The 24,289-nt window shown below is 44.6% G+C and overlaps 1 protein-coding gene across 8 annotated transcripts in view; it reads right to left on the bottom strand.

Moving 5' to 3' along the window:
• LOC104015306 (adenomatous polyposis coli protein-like) overlaps positions 1 to 24,289 on the bottom strand; it is a 177,676-nt gene that overhangs the window by 125,985 nt on the left and 27,402 nt on the right. The window lies entirely within an intron of this gene.

The following is a 24,289-nucleotide window of genomic DNA, read 5'->3' as shown; positions in this document are numbered from 1 at the left end:
AATGGAACCAGGCATATAACCACGGCCAGAACTGCAATTGACCAGAATCCAGGATAAACCCCCCACCTGCACGGGACATAGGTTTAGAACAATGAGGATTAACACACCACTGACCATACGTCTGTACCACCTGCATGGGACAAGCATGTACTGATCCCGCATGGGACAAGTATATACTGATTACGCGAGCAATAGTAACTGATTAGCCCATCCCTTAACATGAGTAATTTGATTGGTCTACACAACTGTATTGTAACATATATAAACCCTGCTTTCCTCTGTATCGGGGTCCCCCATGCATTAGGCTGGGCCACCACTATGCACATAGCTAAAATATAGAAGAATAAAATCCCATGGTAATTCTATGCTAAGCATCCTTGCCTCTCTCCTCAGCCAGTGAACTGACTTTTACACCCCCATCCTGCTGCAGAAATGAGTAGCTGGTGGGTGCTTAGTTGCTGGCCAGGATCAACGCACCACACAGCAAAACATAAGTAATCCCTGAAGGGTTGCCTGACTTGGTTATGGAGAATGAAGTAGTCAGGTGGAGGACAGATACAGGCTACAAAAAGCCAATTTGCTCTGGCAGAAAGAGACATATACACACATGCAATGAGGTATGGAAGCTGAAGGGTGCCTAAATTGAGATTTATCAGTGTATCCCCTTTCTCCATATATTGGAACCCTCCTCCAGCAATAAATACAGCAGGTCAGTGAGAAGAGAGGAATGGAGCAATACTTTTCAGTGTTTGCATGCTTATACTCCAGTACATATTGTAATAATTATATCCATATTAAGCCTTAATATCTGTGAAATTCAAATAAATATGGCAAATAATACAGTTTGCTGTTTGGATAGGACATGGTTTTGGATACCCTGGGTAAGATTCATTTCAGGCATCTGAAGTCACATCAAAGATACGCCATGGGGTAATTCATCTAACTTATTAACCCAAGAAAGACAAGTGATACAAATAAAAACAATTGCTCACCACCAACCGATGCCCAGCCAGTCCCCAAACAGTGGCCCCCCTGCCAACCTCCCCCCCCTAGTTTTATTGCTGAGTATGATGTCATATGGTATGGAATATCCCTTTGGTGAGTTGGGGTCAGCTGTCCCAACTGTGTCCTCTCCCACCTTTTTGTGCACCTCCAACCTACTCACTGGCAGTGTAAGAAGTGGAAAAGGCCTGAGGGGAGCAATCCTCAGCTGCACTATGGCTATATTGGTCCTGAGACCCAGCAGGAGGGGGGAGAACCTCCAGGAGGGGGGGACCTTACAGGCATGTGTTAAAAATTGAGAAATGTATCTTATATTATAATATAAATATTATGATATTATAATAATATAAATAAATTTTGAAAAGCATTCTGTCGGAAGGAGAGATGAGGGACAGTTAAAACTGAGTTTTGTTTTCCAGTTGGGAAACAGACAAGGTGAAATGGCCACTAGAAGTTAAATTTCCTTTTTTTATTGGAAGTTTTAATATGTTTATAGTGGACATTTCTACAGACTGATTCCACTTTCTTTTAAGATACTGGCTGTTTTGCACCAGGAAATGCTGGTCTGTTATGATCCCAGTAAGAAAGACACTTAGACTCTGTAAGGTATCATCTAAAATGCTATTTATTAGCGCTAACACTATAAGGAGAGAATAGTATAGATAATCTTATGTCCCTTTAGATGGTGGGAACCCCAGGTGGTGTAGCATCAAACGGGCCTCCGATCCATGCACAGTACGCTGGGCAGACCCCATCCATAGAAGAGGTTCTACCCTTCTGGTCATTCAAGCTATTATAGGATTTCCTACAGGAAAGCAACTCTATTCATCATTTCCACTGTTAAACAGAAAGGATATTCTCATGAGAACTTCTTGCTGCACTCCTAGATAAAGTCAAGGCCATGCAGGTGGTGTAATCACCATTACCAAGTGGGAGCTGCCTGCAGGCTCCTCTTACAATATGCTGGCTGAGTTTATCCTGTGGCCTGAAGGCCAAGCTGTACGTGTAGCATAGTGCAGCGTAGGGCAGCACAGGCCTGGCCCTACTCAGGTTAACTGTTATGATGTGGATCACCAGCTCCTTGACCTACAATGGTCTCTTAGTCAGGATCGCTAAATTCCACCCCTTGGTCCACATAGAGTTGACCTTTATTAAAGATATGTTACAGATTTTACCAGTAAGTGGTTTAGCTAATAGAAAGTTTCTTATATACAAAGCGGTCAATGTGAATAATAATAATACAAGAACAATGACAAGTAAAACAAATACTGGTTGTGAAAATAAGTGTAGAACAGCAATGATATTAGGGCTAGGACCACTGAAGATATTCTGAAGATTCCACCCCTTGTCCCATGTCCTGTAAGACAATGGTGGTGCAAATTTCACCAGACAGTCCAGTTGCTTGTGTGATGTAGCAGACAGGAATGAGCTTCAGTGCAGCCGATGGGCAGGGGCATCCAACACTTCATCTTTGTTGATACATAGCACACAGCAAGTGAAAGAAGTAGTGTGAGGCTTCACGTAGCAGTTCTGCATGAGATAAAACAAAGGCATTATTTTATGTATAGCATATGGTGTTTTGTATGTTTTTCCAGTGAGCCACCGAGGCAAGATCAGGGTAATTTTTTGGTCCCAGCATACTCTCCCTTTCTTCACTGAAGAGGGGGGAAGCAGAGGGTGTAATCAGTTTATCCATCATCCTAATTTCCTTTTGTGATCTCTTTTTCCCTTTTAATTGCTTATATTATTATATATTAATATAAAATAATATAATATTATTTATTGTATGTCATATATTTATTATTTATAGTATTAATATAATATATTGTATTATATTATATTAAACAGGGGGTGGATTTCCCATCAATTTTGTCTTTTGGGAATCCGAACCAGAGTAAAGCTACGAACATCTCCTTTTGGGTAACCTTTCTTTTCCGGTTTATCCACAAAGCGTAATTTCCTCTCTTCCCTTTCAGCTTGGTATTCTCTTAACTGCCCTAACACCAGAATGACATCCCTGTCGCGGTCTAACCCCAGCCATCAACTAAGCACCACACAGCTGCTCACTCACTCCCCCCACAATGGGATGGGGAAGAAAATCAGAAGAGTAAGAGTGAGAAAACTCGTGGGTTGAGATCAAGACAGTTTAATAAGTAAAGCAAAAGCCGCACACATAAGCAAAGCAAAACAAGGAATTAATTCACTACTTCCCATTGGCAGGCAGGTGTTCAGCCATCCCCAGGAAAGCAGGGCTCCATCACGCGTAACGGTTACTTGGGAAGATAAAACGCCATAACTCCAAACGTCCCCCATTTCCTTCTTCTTCCCCCAGCTTTATATGGTGAGCATGACGTCATATGGTATGGAATAGCCCTTTGGTCAGTTGGGGTCAGCTGTCCCAGCTGTGTCCCCTCCCAACTTCCTGTGCACCCCCAGCCTACTTGCTGGTGGGGTGGGGTGAGAAGTAGAAAAGGCCTTGACTCTGTGTAAGCAGTGCTCAGCAGTAATGAAAACATCCCTGTATTATCAACACTGTTTCAAGCACAAATCCAAAGCATAGCCCCATACTAGCTACTATGAAGAAAATTAACTCTATCACAGCCAAAACCAGCACAATCCCTGACTGCTTTCCCCTTCGCAGCTCTCAGGAGCAATCATCATAGAATCATAGAATGCTTTGGGATGGAAGGGACCTTTAAAGGTCATCTAGTCCATCCCCCCTGCAATTAGCAGGGACATCTTCAACTAGATCAGGTTGCTCAGAGCCCCCATCCAGCCTGGCCTTGAATGTTTCCAGGGATGGGGCATCTACCACCTCTCTGGGCAACCTGTTCCAGTGTTTCATTACCCTCACTGTAAAAAATGTCTTCCTTATCTCTAGTCTGAATCTACCCTCTTTTAGTTTAAAACCATTACCCCTTGTCCTATCGCTATTGGCCCTGCTAAAAAGTCTGTCCCCATCTTTCTTATAAGCCCCCTTTAAGTATTGAAAGGCCGCAATAAGGTCTCCCCGCAGCCTTCTCTTCTCCAGGCTGAACAACCCCAACTCTCTCAGCCTTTCCTCATAGGAGAGGTGTTCCAGCCCTCTGATCATTTCTGTGGCCCTCTCCTTTCTGTGCTGAGGACCCCAGAGCTGGACACAGTACTCAAGGTGGGGTCTCACCAGAGCAGAATAGAGGGGCAGAATCACCTCCCTCGACCTGCTGGCCACACTTCTTTTGATGCAGCCCAGGATACAGTTGGCTTTCTGGGCTGCGAGAGCACATTGCCTGCTCATGTCCAGCTTTTCGTCTATCAGTACCCCCAAGTCCTTCTCCTCAGGGCTGCACTCAATCCCTTCATCCCCCAGCCTGTATTGATGCCAGGGATCGCCCCGACCCAGGTGCAGGAGCCTGCACTTGTCATTGTTGAACCTCATGAGGTTCACACAGGCCCATTTCTCCAGCTTGTCCAGATCCCTCTGGGTGGCATCCCATCCCTCAGGCGTGTCAACTGCACCACTCAGCTTGGTGTCATCTGCAAACTTGTTGAGGGTGCACTCGATCCCACTATGTCATTGATGAAGATATTGAACAGCACTGGCCCCAGTACGGACCCCTGAGGGATACCACTCGTCACTGTTCTCCATCTGGACATCGAGCCATTGACCACTACCCTCTGGATGTGATCATCCAGCCAGTTAGCTATCCACTGAACAGTCCACCCATCAAATCCATATCCTTCCAATTTAGAGAGAAGGATGTTGTGAGGGACCGTGTCAAAGGCCTTACAGAAGTCCAGATAGATGGAGCTCTTCCCTCATCCACTGATGCAGTCACAGAAGGCCACTAGGTTGGTCAGGCAGGACTTACCCTTGGTGTAGCTGTGCTGGCTGTCCCAAATCACCTCCCTGTTCTCCATGTGCCTTAGCATAGCTTCTAGGAGGATCTGTTCCATGATCTTCCCAGGCACAGAGGTGAAGCTGACTGGTTGCTAGTTCCTAGGGTCCTCCTTTTTACCCTTTTTAAAAATGGGTGCAATGCTTCCCTTTTTCCAGTCCCCAGGGACTTCACCTGACTTCCATGACTTTTCAAATATCATGGAGAGTGGCTTAGCAACTACATCAGCCAATTCCCTCAGGACTCTGGGATGCATCTCATCAGGACCCATAGACTTATGTATGTACAGGTTCCTCAGGTGGTCACGAACCTGATCTTCTCTTACAGTGGGAGGACCTTTGCCCCCCTGATCCCCGTCAAATGGCCCACTGACTCGGGAGGTGTGAGGAGAGAGGGTGCCAGTGAAGACTGAGTCAAAGAAGTCGTTGAGTACCTCAGCCTTCTCCTCATCTGTTGTTACCAGCTCACCACTTCTGCTCATCAGAGGGGGTACGTTTTCCTTAACCTTCCTTTTCTGGTTGACACACCTGTAGAAGCCCTTCTTATTGTTCTTTGCATCCCTTGCCAGGTTCAGCTCCAGCCAAGCCTTGGCCTTCCTGATCCCATCCTTACACAACCAGGCAGTGTCCCTGTACTCTTCCCAAGATACCAGTCCCTTCTTCCACTGCCTATGCATTCTTTTCTTGCCCTTCAGTTTGACCCACAGGTCATGGCTCAGCCATGCTGACCTCTTCCCTTCCTTGTCCGATTTCTTGCACTTTGATGGTGCAAAATGAAAAGATGAAAAGGCACTCTGGCTAACAGCCTGGATTGCATTCCTGAGGTGAATACCTCTGAGGCTAGTGAAGGCAGCGTTTTAAACACCCTGTTGAATAGCCAATTCTCCCAAATACTGCCCCCCTCCCCCATCTCTAAACTTCCACATCACTGTTTTGTCATTCCAACCAGATGGGGGGTGTGTGTGTGTGTGCTGTAGCTCTACCATTCCTAAAGGGAATAAATCACATTTCCATTTGCCAGGGCCCCTTTAAGCATTGTGTCACCATTGGATATTGAGAAATTGCTCCCAGATGCATCATTTCTTGGGGGCTCAGTTGTACACTGTCCCCTCCTTGGTCTCACACTTGCAGTAACCACTGTCCTAATCTATCTCCCAGCTTTTGCCCATACAAGTCTGCCACACTGCAGCTCTGTCCGAGTGTAATCTTGCACTGATATTGTATGCTGCAGCACCCCAGTGGGTCCTTTTGCTTTGTTAAAAACTAAAGGGCACACAGGGACTGGTCTACCACTTTCGTCCTCGGACCCTTCAGTCCATTCCTTGGTAGAGGAATCCCTGCTTCTGCTGTCTCCATAATCACTGGGGTAACTGACTGCTCAACCCCTATGCCCCCATTACCTGGTGTGGGCCCTCTGCCCCTTCTCCTTTGCTTTTGCTTTCTTATACAAACTCTACAAATAAGGAGTTGGTTTGCCATCTATCTGCTCCCCAGGCACTCCTGCCTGTATTAGTGCCAGAAACACCTCTTTCTGAGTAACCTTTCCCTTGAGTTGTTGCATTTGAAATGCTTCAGGCTCTGTCTCCTCTTTTTCACTCTGATAATCACCAAGCTGTCCTAGTGATCATCCCCCACTGGTTTTCCTGCGGCAGCCCCTAGCAAGGAAATTATTGTCCCTTTCAAGGCAAAGGGGCACCCTCTAATATTCGGGTGTTCATGATGAGTGTAAAAGTTTCCATATCAGGACATAAAAAGTTATGTGAATACATGCCTTGTCATGTGGCCGGTTCCCATAAATACTGACCAGTCTCAGCTATACTTTTCCAGGATGCTGATTTATCATCCCAGTCAGTAGGCAAGGGATACTCTACTTTTAAAGCTCCTGCAGGAAGTGGGATACATTACCCTGTGCTCCTCTCAGCCACTGGGTAATCATAAGCTTTTGCGAGATGACACCCAAATACCTTAATTCTTTAGGATTTAAAAGTACAGTATTTCCTCCAAAGTCCCATACCCACAAGAGCCAGTGTGTCGTCCTTTCTCCTGGCTTTTGCTGGTATGCTTTTTCTAAATCTTGCAACTTAGGCTGTGTAAAATTGCACACCCATACTGTGTGCTGGGGTGCCCCCAGGGGCCCCTTTGCTTTGTGAATTACTAATGACCAGACAGAAATGCTGTTGCCACACTCATCCTCCGACCCCTCTGTCCACTCATCCTTACCAGAGAACCGAGGGTCCTCATCCCACCGTTCATCCTTCTGGCAAACAGCCCGTACCTCAGTGGTGCCCTTCCCAGGCTGCTCCATGCACTCCCCCTGCACTGCGGGTGTCTGCGCCTCTGCTTGCTGCCCAGGGTCTGATGAGCAGAGCTGCACCTGCAACACTTTCAGTTCTTTTTGCATCAGCTCTAAATACCGCCATGTCCATTTCAAGCATGTTAGCAAAAACCAAAGACAGTACAAATTTTCCTTTAATTTCCTTTCCCTAACCCCTGTTTGCTAAGAAAACATAATACTTCATCTGGGGTGGAGCATTCAGACAATTCCCCCTCAGTTTCCCAATTCACCAGACAAACCACCTGGACTAAATGCCTTGCAACTACCCTCCACAGCTGTGTGCAGAGGCCATCCAGGCACTCTATTACTCTCTTCATTGTTCTTTCTCCAGAAAGGCATGTCTCACAGGATCCTGCCAACTACACCAAATGTTTTACACCAGGAGTGCTGGTCTGTTACAATCCCAGTAAGAAAGGCACTCAGACTCTGTAAGGTATAATTGAAAATGCTATTTATTTGTGTACTGGGTTTACATGGCAAGGTTTTCACAGAATCATAGAATACCAGGCTAGAAGGGACCTCAAGGATCATCTGGTCCAACCTTTCTAGGCAAGAGCACAATCTAGATGAGATGGCCCAGCACCCTGTCCAGCTGAGTCTTAAACATGTCGTAGCGTAGCGGAGTCATGTAGCGTAGCGTAGTGGAGTCAACCACTTCCTTGGGGAGATTATTCCAATGGTTGACTGTTCTCATTGTGAAAAATTTTCCTCTCATGTCCAATTGGAATCTCCCTGGGAGTAACTTGTACCCGTTACCCCTTGTCCTCACCATGCGACTCCTTGTAAAAAGGGAGTCTCCATCTTCTTTGTAGCTCCCCTTTAAGTACTGGTACATGGTGATGAGATCACCTCTAAGCCTCCTTTTCTCAAGGCTGAACAAGTCCAGCTCTCTCAGCCTATCCTCATATGGCAGGCTTCCCAGACCCTTGATCATCTTGGTGGCCCTTCTCTGGACCCCCTCCAGCCTGTCCACGTCTTTTTTGTATAACGGGGACCAGAACTGTACACAGTGTTCCAGGTGTGGCCTGACAAGCGCCAAGTAGAGAGGGATAATGACTTCTTTATCTCTGCTGGTGATGCCCTTTTTGATGCAGCCCAGCATCCTATTGGCCTTCTTGGCTGCAGCAGCACACTGTTCACTCATATTGAGCTTCCTGTCCACCAGGACCCCCAGGTCCCTTTCCACAGAGCTGCTCTCCAGCCAGGTGGATCCCAGTCTGAGCTGCACTCCTGGATTATGTTTTCCCAGGTGCAAGACCTTACACTTGTCCTTGTTAAACTTCATAAGGTTCCTGTTAGCCCCCTCTTCCAGCCTATCCAGATCTTCCTGCAGGGTGGCGCTCCCTTCCAGAGTGTCTACTTCCCCACTCAGTTTGGTGTCATCTGCAAACTTCATCAGGCTACACTTGATCCCGTTATCCAGATCGCTTATGAAGATATTGAATAGTGTTGGGCCCAATATCGATCCCTGGAGGACCCCACTTGTGATGGGTTGCCAGTTTGAAAAAGAGCTATTTACCACCACCCTTTTGGTATGGCCCGCCAGCCAATTCCTCACCCACCACACAGACCACTTGTCCAGGCCATAACGCATCAATTTCTCCAGGAGGAGGCCGTGGGGAACCGTATCGAAAGCCTTGGAGAAGTCCAGGTAGACGATGTCTACCGCTCGCCCCATGTCAACCGAGCAGGTCACTTTATCATAGAAGGCCACCAGATTTTTCAGGCACGATCTGCCCTTGGTGAAGCCGTGTTGGCTTTTCCCAATCACGTGCTTCATTTGACTCGTGATGGCCCCCAGGAGGATCCGTTCCATAACTTTCCCAGGGATTGAAGTAAGACCGATGGGCCTATAATTACCCGGATCCTCCCTTGAGCCCTTCTTGTAGATAGGGGTAACATTCGCCTTCCTCCAGTCCTCTGGGACATCCCCTGATCTCCACGATTTCTCGAAGATTATGGAGAGTGGCCCCGCACTGACATCAGCCAGCTCTCTCAACACCCTCGGGTGGATGGCGTCAGGGCCCATCGATTTGTAGGGGTCAAGCTCCTGTAATAATTTACATACTAACTCCTCCTTCACTGATGGTGGATCTATGTTTGGATCATCCTGGATTTTGGTAGTGGGGGAGAGCTGCAGGAGTGGCTTCTATCTGAAGAGACCAAGGGCTGCCCCCATGTCAGAGCATATTCCAGCTGGCTCCAAAACGTACGCACTGCTGGCCAAAGCTGAGTCAATCAGCGATGCTGATGGTGCCTCTGTGATAATATATTTAAGAAAGGGTAAAAAATGCTGTGCAGCAGCTGTGAGAGAGAGAGGAGTGAGAAAATGTGAGAGGAACAACTCTGCAGACACCAAGGTCAGTGAAGAAGGAGGTGGAGGAGGTGCTCCAGGTGCCAGAGCAGAGATTCACCTGCAGCCCGTGGAGGAAACCACCGTGGAGCAGGTATTTCCCTGCAGTCCATGGAGACGACCATGGCGAATCAGATATCCACATGCAGCCTGTGGAGGATCCCATGCCAGAGCAGGTGGATGTGCCCTGAAGGAAGCTGCGGCCCCGTGGAGAGCCCATGCTGGAGCAGGTTTTCTGGCAGGAACTGTGGCCTGTGGGGGATGCATGCTGGAGCAGTCTGTTCCTGAAGGACTGTATCCTGTGGGTGGGACCCCATGCCAGAACAGGGGAGAAGTGTGAGGAAGAAGGAGCAGCAGAGAGGAACTAACCACAACCCCCATTCCCCTGCACCCCTTGGAGGTGGAGAAGGTAGAAGAGTGAGGAGTATATTTGAGCCAGGGAAAAAAGAGGGGTGGGAGGAAGGTGGGTTTTTTTAAGTTTTGGTTTTGTTTTTCAACATTCTATTCTATTTTAATTGGCAATAAATTAGATTAATCTTCCCCAAAGCGAGTCTGTTTTGCCTGTGATGGTAATAGGTAAGTGATCTCCCTGTCCTTATATCAACCCATGAGTTTTTTTCATCTTATTTTCTCCCCCTGTCTTGTTGAGGAGGGGGAGTTATAGAGCAGCTTGGTGGGCACCTGGCAGCCAGCCAAGGTCAACCCACCACAATTTGAGCTAACACTATAAGGAGAGAATAGTATAGATAATGCAGATCAATACCTGGCTTCATGGCTGGTTTTGTCACCAGGGTTTTGGTTTCTATGATCACAGGACATTCTTTGACAAATGCAGCCTATTGGGGAGAGGTGGGATCCACCTTTCTAGAAGAGGCCGGAGAATCTTCACTAGCAGACTGGCTGACTTAGTGAGTCGTGCTTTAAACTAACAAACTTGGGGGGTAGGGTCCAAAGCTGTGACACCTGCATATTCATAAGCAACAGGGTGGATGAGCACACCTACCAGAGTAGTGAGGAATGCTCCCCAACCCTCTCCAAAGGCAAGAACCCTAAGTCCAGCCACCTCAAGTGCATGTATACCAACACACTTAGTCTGGGCAACAAAGAGGAGGAACTGGAGCTCCGTGCCCAGTCTGAGAGCTATCATGTCATAGTAATCACAGAAACTTGGTGGGAAAACTCACACGTCTGGAAGACCACAATGGATGGCTACAAGCTCTTTCGGAAAGATAGGAAGGGAAGAAGAGGAGGTGGAGTTGCACTTTATGTAAAAGAGAAATTTGACTGTTTGGAGGTGAGCTATGGAGACCGCAAAAGTTCTATTGAATGCCTTTGGATCAAGATTAGAGGGATTGTCACCAAGGGGGATCTTATGTTAGGTATCTGTTACTGACCTCCCAATCAGGATGACGAGGCCGACGAAACCTTACTTCGGCCGCTCAAGAAAGTCCTGGGCCAACAGAATCTGGTCCTCATGGGTGACTTCAATTACCCAGACATTTATTGGGAAAACAACACAGCGGTACACAAGTTGTCCATCAGGTTCCTGGAATGTATTGAGGACTGCTTCCTGCTACAGGTGCTGGACGTGCCAACTAGGAACAGCACATTGCTAGATTTACTGCTCACAAACCAACAAGACTTACTTGACAACATAACTACCAATGGTAGCCTTGGATACAGCGATCACAACATTGTGGAGTTTAAGATCCTGCTGAGCATGCTGAAGAGCAGTAGTAGGACAAAGACTGTGGATTTTAGAAGAGTCAACTTCAATATGCTCAGAGCCCAGCTACAAGGGATTCCATGAGAAGCATCCATGGAGGGCAAAGGAGCTTGTGAGTGTGTCCTGGTTTCAGCTGGGATAGAGTTGATATTTCTTCCTAGTAGCTGGTATAGTGCTGTGTTTTGGATTTAGGATGAGAATAATGTTGATAACACACTGATGTTTTGGTTCTTGCTGAGTAGTGCTTACACTAGTCAAGGACTTTTCAGCTTCCCATGCCCTGCCAGGTGCACAAGAAGCTGGGAGGGGACACAGCCAGGACAGCTGATCCAGACTGGCCAAAGGGCTATTCCATACCATATGACATCTTGCTCAGTATATAAACTGGGGGAGTTGGCTGGGGGGGCAGCGATCGCTGCTCGGGGACGTGCTGGGCATCGGTTGGCAGGTGTTGAGCAATTGTATAGTGTATCACTTGCTTTGTATATTATTATTGTATTTTATTATTTTATTATTATTATTATTATTATTATTATTACTACTACTACTACTACTACTACTACTACTACTACTACTACTACTACTAACTATTCTATTTGATTTTACTTCAATTATTAAACTGTTCTTATCTTAACCCATGAGTTTTCTGACTTTCACCCTTCCAATTCTCTCCCCCATCCCACTGGGGTGGGGGGAGTGAGCGAGCGGCTGTGGTGCTTAGTTGCTGGCTGGAGTTAAACCACAGCAGTGCTGGGAGTTATTCAAGAACAGCCTCCTGGAAGCACAAGAACAGTCCATCCCCTACAAAGTGAAAGGAAGAAGGTGGAACAAGAGACCACCCTGGCTTAACAATGAACTTTTGGCTGTGCTTAAAAGCAAAAAAGAAGCATACCAGCTAAGGAAAGGTGGCCAAATACCTATCAAGAACTACAAAAACCTTGCTAGGGGATGAAGAGATGCAGTCAGGAAGGCTAAGGCTCAGATAGAACTGAAATTGGCCAGAGATGTCAAGAACAACAAGAAAGGGTTCTTCAGGTACATGAGCAGTAAGCAGAAGCACAGGAAAGACATAGGCCCATTGCTAAACAGGGCAGGGAAACTAGTCACTAATAACGATGACAAGACAGAGGTTCTCTATACCTTCTTTGCCTCTGTCTTTATTGGCGTAGCTGGACCCCAGATCACAGGATCAAGTAGCTATGACAACACATGTGTCAACCCACCAGCAGTGGAGGAAGGGCTGGTCTGTGGCCTCTTGCAAGGGCTCAACTTGCATAAATCTATGGGCCCGGACGGAATCCACTCCAGGGTGTTAAGAGAAGTGGCTGACATTGTTGCAAGGCCACTGTCTATAATCTTTGAAAAGTCATGGAGATCAGGGGACATCCCTGATGACTGGGAGAGGGCAAATGTCATACCCATCTACAAGAAGGGCCCAAAAGAGGACCCAGGAAACTACAGGCCCATTAGTCTTACTTCAGTCCCTGGGAAAGTAATGGAACGAGTCCTCCTAGAAACTATCACAAGCCAAATGAAGCAGGCGATTGGGAAAAGCCAGCATGCATTTACCAAGGGCAAGTCATGCCAGACTAACCTGATCACCTTCACAACAAAGCAACACTTTCTGTTGACATGGGGAGAGCAGTGGATGTTGTTTACTTGGACTTCAGCAAAGCATTCGACACTGTTTCCCACAGCCTTCTCCTGGACAAACTGGCAAGATACAGATTGGATGGGTGGTCTGTGAGATGGGTAGGAAATTGGCTAACAGGCCTCCCCTCAGAAGGTAGTGATCAATGTTTTTTACTCAGGCTGGCAGCCTGTCACAAGTGGGGTCCCCCAGGGATCAATACTGGGCCCCACGCTGTTCAACATCTTCATAAATGACCTGGATGATGGGCTTGAAAGCACCCTCACCAAGTTTGCTGATGAGAATAAACTAGGTGATGAGGTGGACACATCAGAAGGGAGAGCCATCTTAGAGAGAGACCTGGACAGGCTGGAAGAGTGGGCTAGCAAGAACTGTTTAACAAAGACAAGTGCAAGGTCCTGCACCTGGGACGACATAACCAAAGAGCCCAATACAGGCTAGGATCTGTGTGGCTGGGAAGCAGCCTTGCTGAAAGGGACCTGGGGGTCCTGGTGGACAACAGGCTGAACATGAGTCAGCAGTGCGCTGCTGCAGCAACAAAGGCAAATCAGATCCTGGGCTGCATCTGCAGGGGCATTACTAGCAGAGACAGAGACAAGATCATCCCACTCTGCTCAGCGCTTGTCAGGCCACACCTGAGGTACTGTGGCCAATTCTGATCCCCACAATTCAAGGAAGATGCCAACAGACTGGAGAGGGTCCAAAGGAGGGCCACAAAGGTGATCAAAGGGCTGGAGAGCCTGCCCTATGAGGAAAGATTGGAGGAGTTAGGTCTTTTCTCCCTGGAGAAGAGAAGGTTCTGGGGGGACCTCATCACAGTATTCCAGTACTTAAAGGGCATCTACAAAGAGGATGGAGGCTCTCTCTTCACCAGGAGCTACATGGAGAAGACAAGGGGCAATGGGTACAAGTTGCACCAGGAGATGTTTCATCTTGATATAAGAAAGTCATTTTTTACAGTGAGAACAATCATTCACTGGAACAACCTTCCCAGGGACCTGGTAGAGTCTCCATTGCTGGAGGTTTTCAAGATGTGATTGGACAGGGTGCTAGATAATCTTATCTAGGCTCCCTTTCCCATGAAAGGTTGGACCAGATGATCTTTTGAGGTCCCTTCCAACCTGTGCTGTTCTATGATTCTATTATTCTATGAAATTATTTGTGTCAATTTAAACTGTTTCCATGCTGGTTTACTTTTATAAATATTTTGAGATAAAAATATCACACCCTTAATCAAAATTGTGATACCCATACAAGAACTGGATGCAGATCAGTCCAGAGTTACCTGTCATATATACTTATAATTTGGGGCAGATGCCTGGTGCTATTTACCCACAGCAGAATACTGTAAATTTATATTACCAAAACAACAGCCTAGACTAATCATCTATTCAAATGCATAGAAACAATATTCCCTGAACTGATAAGTTGTCCTCTTTTCTCCTCCATCCTAACCTGCTCCTCTCTCACATTTGTCAATTTGCTCACTTGTGTATTGCTTCAGCCCTAGACTGAGAACTCTCTGGGGCGGGGTCTTGCTTTGTGTTGGTTGTTTGTGGAGTACTTTGATGTTTTTTTGGTGTGCTCAAGTGCTATCATGACTAAAACAATCACCATTATAAATTTATGCATACCCTGAATGTCTATAAAAACTGGAGCACTAACTTTGTACAGGAGGAAACATGTTTGCGTGCATGGTGAACTTCACAGCAAACATCTGCTTCTTAAAGGCACTTTATACTTTGCTAGCTCCTGTAATTGACTGTTTGAATATATTCTTTTGCTTTGTTTTCTGCATACTCAGAAATCAGTGTTCTAAATTTTCTACAGTTCAACTAGATTTTCTTATCCCATATTCCTTCTGTATGCAAGAAAAGGAATATGAATCACAGTAAGCTTGAGAAACTAGATAATAGGGAGCAGTCTGTTAGATGTCCTTCTTCTTACAGGTAATAATACTGAGTCTGCTCTGCTCTATGCAGTGAGATTTATGTAGGAAGAAATGCATATTAAGATGAAAAAACTAATCCACTGTTGGCAGAGACAGAAACAAAAATCCACCAAATTCAATAGAATTACATCAATCCACTGGTGGATTAGATGCAAATACACACACAAAATAATCACCTCAAGTTGAATATGGAGATGGGTACAGCATACATTCATATAACTTCGGAAGACAGGAGAATGTAATAATGAATACTGGCTTGTACTTTTGTGACTTTTCAAGTGCATGCTTAAACTTCAGTAGAGGCAGGCGTATAAGAAAATAGCTGTTTTGAAGCATCAGCAAGAAAAGGCACATAGTAAGATTAAATAAAACAGAAGAAAGTTTGACTTATCCTTTTTGATTTTGGAGTTTCTTTGAGTGCGTTATTTGTTTATTAAAAGTTCTGGATTAAGAGGGAGATTTCTATATGCACACTACAGATATGTCACACAGCAGCAGAAGTATTTCTTGATGTTGCCCTACTGCAAAGCTTCAGCCCTGACCTATGCAATAATAGTGGACAAAAAAAATTAAGAGACTAGAAAATGACACAGGCTCAGATACAGACTATGTAGCAGGAAAAAAAAACAAACCACCACAACTCTGTAATGAAAAGCACACTATTTCTGGTTCATCTTCAGTGAACTCAATGACACTGGCTTAATCCCTCCCCCCCCAATCAAACCTTCCTTTCAACAAAGAAAGAAGGCCAAATCAAAAGCATGCTTTCCTATGGGACTTCTGCCTCCTTCTGGAGTTTCTGCATGCTAAATTAAAAATTTAGGGCTGGCTGTTACAAAAATGTGCACAGGACACATCTATGCAAAGATTTATAACAAAAGAAAAGAAGTTTTGTAGAACTTTTCACATTCTATAGATTCCTCCCCCCAAACATCTTTCTTTCACCAAAATCCCTCCAGTTTCTGTACAGACACACACTCACACAAAAAATAAATTATTATTTTTCTCACCATCCAGGTTGACTTTTGTTCACCTATTACAAAGCAGCAGAAGTCATAAACATGGTTTTTTGCTCTGCAAGATCTAACAGGTTTTCTTTTCAGTCTCGTCATTTATTTGAGCCGGCTTGCAGGTTCAATTTGTTTCCTCTTGAAGTCAATACCAAATCACACCAAAGCAGGTATTCATTGGAATATTCATCGGAATTGAAACTAGGTTTTCAATTTCAAGTATTCCCAAATCAGGGAAAGGCTTTGCTACCTCACTACTGCTTTCACAAGAAAAAGAAATGTTATTACCAAATCACTGTTCTGAGGAAGAGAACTGGCTTTTGCTAGAACAGCCCAGGGATAGACTAACAATTGAAGGAATCATAAGGCCAAGAGCATTTTAATAGCAAATTAACACCTGTTTGGAGGGTTGGGAGAGCAGAGAATAGAGATTTCTATTTTCAGAGGAAGACGGTTCGTAGATAAGATTTTAAAGACCCTATAATGTGTCAAGTCTTACACAGAAGAACAAAAGACTACTCAACATAGTCCAGAATAAGCATAATATCTTCAAAGGAGACCAAGAGCTTTGGTTTCCAAATATGTTCCCACAGCTTCAGAGCTTGCTATGCTGCAGGTGAAGAAAGCACATGCTGAAAACTAAAGTGTTCAGCCAACCTAAATGGTTGGCTATGAAAAGACACATGTTTTAGAACATCTAGGTCCTGCTGAGGGACTTTTGGAAAGAAAAAAGAATAAGGGAAAAAACATGACTGAAGAATCTGATGTTACTTCGAAACGGAAGCAAGATATTTGTTCTTTTGAACTTATGTGCTTTATTCCATCCTGAAAATATTATTTAAAAAAACCACCTTTAAGCCAACTCCCTTTTCCCCTCCCCAAAGCAGCCAATGCAAATGAAACCTAAAAAGCTGAGGGCAAGTCTGGACATTCAAATACCTCTTCAAAAAGGTTCCATTAGAGGGTCTTGTGACTTTCCTCCCTTCTTCTAGAGGAAACAACATCATGAGAAGTTTTTTGCAAGTGTAATCATGCTGTCAATGTGTGTGTCTCCTTGATTTGCCTAGGGCCTTTGTCTCCTGATCACCTATACTGAACTTAAGCTACCTTTCTCCCATGCTCCCTTCTAAAGTGTCCTAATTTATTCTGAATGAAGATCCAGGCAGTTGTCAGGATCATTTGCTGCATGGTGCCCAAGATAAACAGCTTGGTTTCAGTCGCTCAAGACAGTCTTCAACATTATCTAATAACCCATGTGTAGTGGTCTTGACCAGAAGACCATTGTACATCAAGGAGTTAGTGATCCACATAACAGTTAACCTGAGTAGGGTCAGGCCTGTGCTGCACTATGCTGCACTATGCTACACGTACAGCTTGGCCTTCAGGCCTGCAATGTGCTGCACAGATTCCTTGGCTGCGGGATAAACTCAACCAACTCATCGTAACAGAGGAGCTTGCAAGCAGCTCCCACCTGGTACCAGTGATTATGCCACCTGCATGGCCTTGCCTTTATCTAGGAGTGCAAGTTGTTCCCATGTGAACATCCTTTCTGTTTTGACAGTAGAAAGGATTAATAAAGTTGTTCCCTTGTAAGGAAATCCTGTAATAGCTCGAATGACTGAAATGGGGTAACCCTTTCTACGGATGGGATCTGCACAGCATGCTGTGCATGGATCGGAGGCCCGTTCGATGCTGCACAAAATGGGGTTCCCAGCATCTGAAGGGATATGAGATTATCTACACTATTCTCTCTTTTTTTTATAGTATTAACTCTAATGCATAGTATTTTGAATGATACTTTACAGAGTTTAAGTGCTTTCTTATGGGGATCATAATGGACCAGTAGTATCCCCTAGTGCGAAGCACCATGCACCTTCAAAAAGCACTCTGATACATACCACCCACACCTCAGTGTCATGCTATGAAAATCAGCATTATGATGGTCTGAAACTCAACTCTTTCTTTTATTCTGACATATTAAATAAACAAACCAACCATACACACACAAGATTGTCTCTCAGCATCATGCAGACTTCAAACGAACCCCAAAGGAGAAGGTCTGGGCTGTGTGCAACACTGTAGATGTGACCAGTCTGCACCATTTAGCCCAGGATGCAAGGTTCACTACCTCATATTGTCTACCCAGATAGTACAGACCACCAAAACCCACAGAAAACCTGATAATTTTTAGGTTCCTCAGCATGAACAAAAACTGAAAAAAGTAGTGGTAGCCATGGCTTTCAAGCCCCATTTGATTCTACAAGACACGTGACTTCTCCCTCCAATAACTTTGATAAGAAAGAAGCTTATGCTACTTGTAAAACAACAGCCATCGTCTATACTATAGACAAATAAATAACACCATAGAACAGAATTAGAGCAGAGGAAAGGACCACTAGTGATCTTCTGTCTCAGATGGTGGCCAACACAAGCTTGTTTTGAGAATGATTCAAGAAGCCCCCGGTGGCAGATGTGGAAAATCTGCTTTTATATTGCATTTCTTAGCAATATTTAGAGATTAACTTATTTTAGAAGAGATATCTAAACATATGCTCGGAGTTTTTAGTTAGTGTTGAACTTGCTTCTCATTGCTCATGCAAGTGTTCTTCCCCTTTTGTGGTGGGTTAACCTTGGCTGGCTGCCACATGCCCACCAAGCCGATCTCTCATTCCCCCTCCTCAGCAAGACAGGGGGAGAAAATAAGATGAAACACTCATGGGTCAAGATAAGGACAGGGAGGTCGCTCACCAATTACTGTCACGGGCAAAACAGACTCGACTTGGGGAAGATCAGTTTAATGTATTGTCAATTGATAATAGAGTAGGATAGCGAGAAATAAAAACAAAACTAAAAGCACCTTCCCCCCACCCCTCCCTTCTTCCCAGGCTCAACTTCACTCCTGACTCTTCTACCTCCTCCCCCACCGAGCAGCACAAGGGGGATGGGGGATGGGGGATGGGGAATGGGAGTTGCGGTCAGTTCATAACACTTTGCCTCTGCTGCTCCTTCCTCCTCACACTGTTTCCCCGCTCCAGTGTGGGGTCCCTCCCACGGGAGACAGTCCTTCACAAACTGCTCCAACATGGGTCCTTCCTACAGGCTGCAGTTCTTCACAAAACTGCTCCAGCGTGGGTCCTTTTCCATGGAATACTGTCCTTCAGGAAAAGACTGCTCCAGCATGGGTCCCCCATGGGACATGGTTCCTGCCAGAAAACCTGCTCTAGTGTGGGATCTCGATGGGCTACAGGGGGACAACCTGCGTCACCATGGTTTTCACCACGGGCTGCAGGAGAATCTCTGCTCTGGCGCCTGGAGCACCTCCTCCCCCTCCTTCTTCTCTGACCTTGGTGTCTGAAGAGTTGTTTCTCACATTTTCTCACTCCTCCCTCCCAGCTGCTGTTGCGCAGCTTTTTTTACCCTTTCTTAATGTCCTGGTTTCATCTGGGATAGAGTTAATTTTCTTCCTAGTAGCTGGTATAGTGCTGTGTTTTGGATTTAGGATGAGAATAATGTTGATAACACACTGATGTTTTGGTTCTTGCTGAGTAGTGCTTACACTAGTCAAGGACTTTTCAGCTTCCCATGCCCTGCCAGGTGCACAAGAAGCTGGGAGGGGACACAGCCAGGACAGCTGATCCAGACTGGCCAAAGGGCTATTCCATACCATATGACATCATGCTCAGTATATAAGCTGGGGGAAGAAGAAGGAAGGGGGGGACGTTCGGCATGATGGCATTTGTCTTCCCAAGTAACCATTACGCGTGATGGAGCCCTGCTTTCCTGGGGATGGCTGAACACCTGCCTGCCCATGGGAAGTAGTGAATGAATTCCTTGTTTTGCTTTGCTTGCGTGCGTGGCTTTTGCTTTACCTATTAAACTGTCTTGATCTCAACCCACGAGTTTTCTCACTTTTACTCTTCCGATTCTCTCCCCCATCCCATTGTGGGGGGAGTGAGTGAGCAGCTGTGTGGTGCTTAGTTGCTGGCTGGGGTTAAACCACGACACTTAAATATGTTATCACAGAGGCGCTACCAACGTTGCTGTTTGGCTCAGCTTTGGCCAGTGGTGGGTCTGTTTTGGAGCCGGCTGGTACTGGCTCTGTCCAACATGGGGGCAGTTTCTGGTGTCTTCTCAGAGAATCCACCCCTGTAACCCCCTCCCCCGCTACCTAAGCCTTGCCACATAAATCCACCTAAATCCTGAGCAGCTAGTTTCACTAATTTCCTGTGGTAATCACATATGGCATAAAAAAAATGAATTGCCCTCATGGTTCTGAATGTATTCCCTTATAAAGATGACTTGTTCTGGTATTCTGAAGCAAAAAGAACTAAAACCCATTACATTCTTTCTAGCCACCATTCATCAACAGAATAGGAAAAATGTTTCTTGTAAATTTTTTACACTGTGAATCTGAATAAAACTGATGAACCAAAACCAGAACTGTAATGTTTCCATATCTAATTGACAAGAAAGATTATTAATAAACTAGATCCTTAAAATTTTTATGGGTTTTATATGTAATAAATTGGTATTAGCACAGATAGATAATATTTTTGGTGACACTATAAATAACCTATTCAGATCTCAGACTGGTATAAAATGAGAAATTACACTGAAATATATAGTATGTGAAAAATAAGAACAAGGTCTGGACAATTTTTCTTCTGACTTAATGAAGCTAATGATGTTAAACCATCTTTAGTTCTGCAAGGTGTTAAAGCATGCGCTTACATATGCTAGCTGTCATGGCAAATGTTATCATTAATTACATAGGGAAGCTGCCATTTTCTACCTTCCAAATATCTTTCATGCAGCTGAGATATAAAAGATCCTCTTTCCATTACTAAAATGCATTTTGTCTCATATGGCCAAAGAATTTATCCCTGAGCTCATTCGGTTCTTATTTTCTGGGAACACAGTAAAGATAGTAAAGTACTAGGCCATTTATTATCTCACTGGCTCACTCAACCACATATAGATTTTACCCACCTACCTGAAACTTCAAGACCTAAGCCCAGTGGAAGACAGAGTGCCTTCTTGTCTGACTTACAGAGAATCATTTGCCACCCTGCAAAGTATAGGAGGCAAATACTGACAAATAAATAAGTACATGAACCATACAAAATATAGACCACTTTTTCCTCCACATTAGTAATTATCCATGATTATAAAATAATGAATTTATTAAATATTTTAAATGTAAACTGAAGTAGCAGTTGGATTTCCTAGAATGTAAAGGATTCCCCTTATTAAACATATCTACTAAAAATAACTGACAGGAGAGGTGGTTTGCCACTTATATACACTTCCTTCACATTGCACCAAGAAAGAACACAAATTTCACTGGGGCGATGAGAAAGAAGGAATTGTTTTAAAGGAATCATTGCAAACCTCTGAGATTTTTAACAACCAAGCTTTAAAAAAGCTACCCCTGGTTGTATAGGTTAATAATGCATTCAGTTCAGTAAAGATTTCCATGAACAATGATTAAAAAAAAACTAAATAGACATTTTAAATTTTAAATTAAATTTATACTCTCAATTCAAAAAACCTACTGAGGTGTCTCATTTCCACCTCTGGAAAGGAACTACTGGAATTACATTTCATGAAAGGTTTTATCCCCTTGTCAATCACAGCATTTCTTTTCCTCTTTCACTGATGTTCCCAACTCTATTTCTGTCCCTCTATTTCTAACCTCCCCAATACTACTGTTATTCTTTTCCTTCCTTCAAATACAGAATGCAAATCCACTTGCTGATGCAATTACTGCTGCCTGTGATCCCTACACACCTTAGACTGGACTATCCTGGCCCTTTTTCTTATAGATAAGAACCTGCCTCCCAAAGAGTCACTGAGCACAGTCAACTTATGTCTAGTGGGGACAACAGGCAGAGCAAGGTATGGTTTATGGTGATATATAACTCTCTAAATATGACTAAATTTTAGTTTTAAAAAAAACAAACCCCCAAACCAAACAAAAAACCCAATACTTATAGTGACAAAACAAGCAATACAGCCTTCTATCAGAGATAAAAGAGCACATTTCCTACTTGGCAAAGCAGACAGGTTCTCCCCTCAATATTGCAAAATCCAAAGGAGCAGAGCTCTCCTTTTGAAATGCTTCCATTGGTTTTCCACTTCTGAAAAATACCATGAGGTGATCTCAGGTATGTCCCTTTGACCTTAGTGTCTGCAAGATTCAACCATTCCCAACAAAAGCACAAACTGTCAATACTGAAATTATGACCTTGGTTTTAAACTATGAAATTAAATGGCTATGCAGTAAGAACAAGATCTGATCAAAAAGGTAGTACCTAACATGTGTACTAAAAATGCAGTCTGCAAAATTCTACTCAGATGTTGACATATGATTCTTCACCTGCAAATATCTCATTTCTTAATAAAATGCAGCTAATATGTCTGCTCTGTCATTATAATATAAAGTGAAATTCCCTTGAGGAAAATAAAGACTGATATAAAAAATCTGACAAGATCCAAGAAAGGAACAAAAATATGGATATACGTAATGATGCAGTGTTGTCGTTTAACCCCAGCTGGCAACTAAACACCACACAGCTGCTCGCTCACTCCCCCCTCCCAGCAGGATGGGGGGAAGAGAACTGGAAGGGTAAAAGTGAGAAAACTCATGGGTTAAGATAAGAACAGTTTAATAACTGAAATAAAATAATAATAATAATAATAATAAATTTTAATGAAAAGGAAAATAACAAAGAGAGAGAAATAAAACCCAAGAAAGACAAGTGATGCAAATGAAAACAATTGCTCACCACCAACCGACTGATGCCCAGCCAGTCCCCGAGCAGCGGCTCCCCCGCCAACCTCCCCCCCTAGTTTTATTGCTGAGCATGATGTCATATGGTATGGAATATCCCTTTGGTCAGTTGGGGTCAGCTGTCCCAGCTATGTCCCTCCCAACTTCCTGCGCACCCTCAGCCTACTCGCTGGCGAGGCGGTGTGAGGAGAAGAAAAGGCCTTGACTCTGTGTAAGCACTGCTCAGCAATAGCTAAAACATCCCTGAATTATCAACACTGTTTCCAGCACGAATCCAAAACATAGCCCCATACAAGCTACTATGAAGAAAATTAACTCTATCCCAGCCAAAACCAGCACATGCAGCATGACCGATACATAGCTTCATTTTCTCATACATGTTCAATATCATCTTGGCAACAGAGTTTTTAAAGTGTGAAGTGACAAAAAACTACAGCTTCTTAACTAAATTTTTTTTCTGATTTCATTCCCCAGTGCCCAACGCTCTCAGTATAGTCTTTAACAGTCTGCTATATCGATCAATCTTTCCGGAGGCTTGTGGGTGATAGGGTGTGATGCACCCAATCAATGCCATGTTCCTTGGCCCAGGTGTCTATGAGGTTGTTTCAGAAATGAGTCCCGTTGTCTGATTCAGTTCTTTCTGGTGTGCCGTGTCACCACAGGACTTGTTTTTCAAGTCCCAGGACAGTGTTTCTTAGCGGTGGCATGGTTTACAGGGTACATTTCCAGCCAGCGAGTAGTTGCTTCCAAGATGGTAAGCACATAATAACTTGGCTTGGCGGGTTTGTGGCAGATGTCCAATATAGTCAATCCGTCACGCCTCCCCATATCGATATCCCAGCCACCGCCCTCTATACCAGGGGCTTGCTTATGGTGCATGTTTCACATTTGTAAGTAACCTGTGCGATAGCTTCAATGGTCTAGTCCATCCCTTGATCACGAGCCCATCTGTATGTTGCATCTCTCCCTAGATGTCCTGATGTTTCATGGGCCCATCGAGCTACAAATAGCTCACCCTTATAGTCCCAGTCCAGGTCTACCTGAGCCACTTCAGTTTTGACAGCCTGCTCTACCTGCTCGTTGCTTTGATGTTCTTGGGTGGCATGGCTCTTGGGCATGTGAGCATTTACATGAAGTACCTTTAGAGCCATGTTTTCTATCCAGGCAGAGATGTCTTGACACAATGCAGCAGTCCAGATGGGTTTACTTCTGTGCTGCCACTTGGTCTGTTTCCATTGCTGTAACCACCCCCATAAGGCATTTGCCACCATCCATGAGTCAGTATAGAGATAGAGTACTGGCCACTTTTCTTGTTCAGCAACCTCTAGGGACAGTTGGATGGCTTTCACTTCTGCAAACTGACTCAACTCACCTTTTCCTTCAACGGCTTCAATGACTTGTCATGTGGGACTCCACGCAGCAGCTTTCAACTTCCGATGGTTTCCTATGACATGACAGGATCAGTTGGTAAACAAAACATAACACCTTTCATCTTCTGATAACTCATTGTATGGTGGCGCCTCTTGGGCACAAGCCACCTCCTCAGGCAATGCTCCAAAATCTCTGCCTTCTGGCCACTCCATGATCTCTT

The sequence above is a fragment of the Nipponia nippon genome, unplaced genomic scaffold (genome assembly GCF_047370975.1).
Source record: "Nipponia nippon isolate SJK-2023a ecotype South Korea unplaced genomic scaffold, ASM4737097v1 scaffold_33, whole genome shotgun sequence".
In the NCBI taxonomy this organism is placed as follows: domain Eukaryota; kingdom Metazoa; phylum Chordata; class Aves; order Pelecaniformes; family Threskiornithidae; genus Nipponia; species Nipponia nippon.
This window is presented reverse-complemented; position numbering and strand designations above follow the sequence as displayed.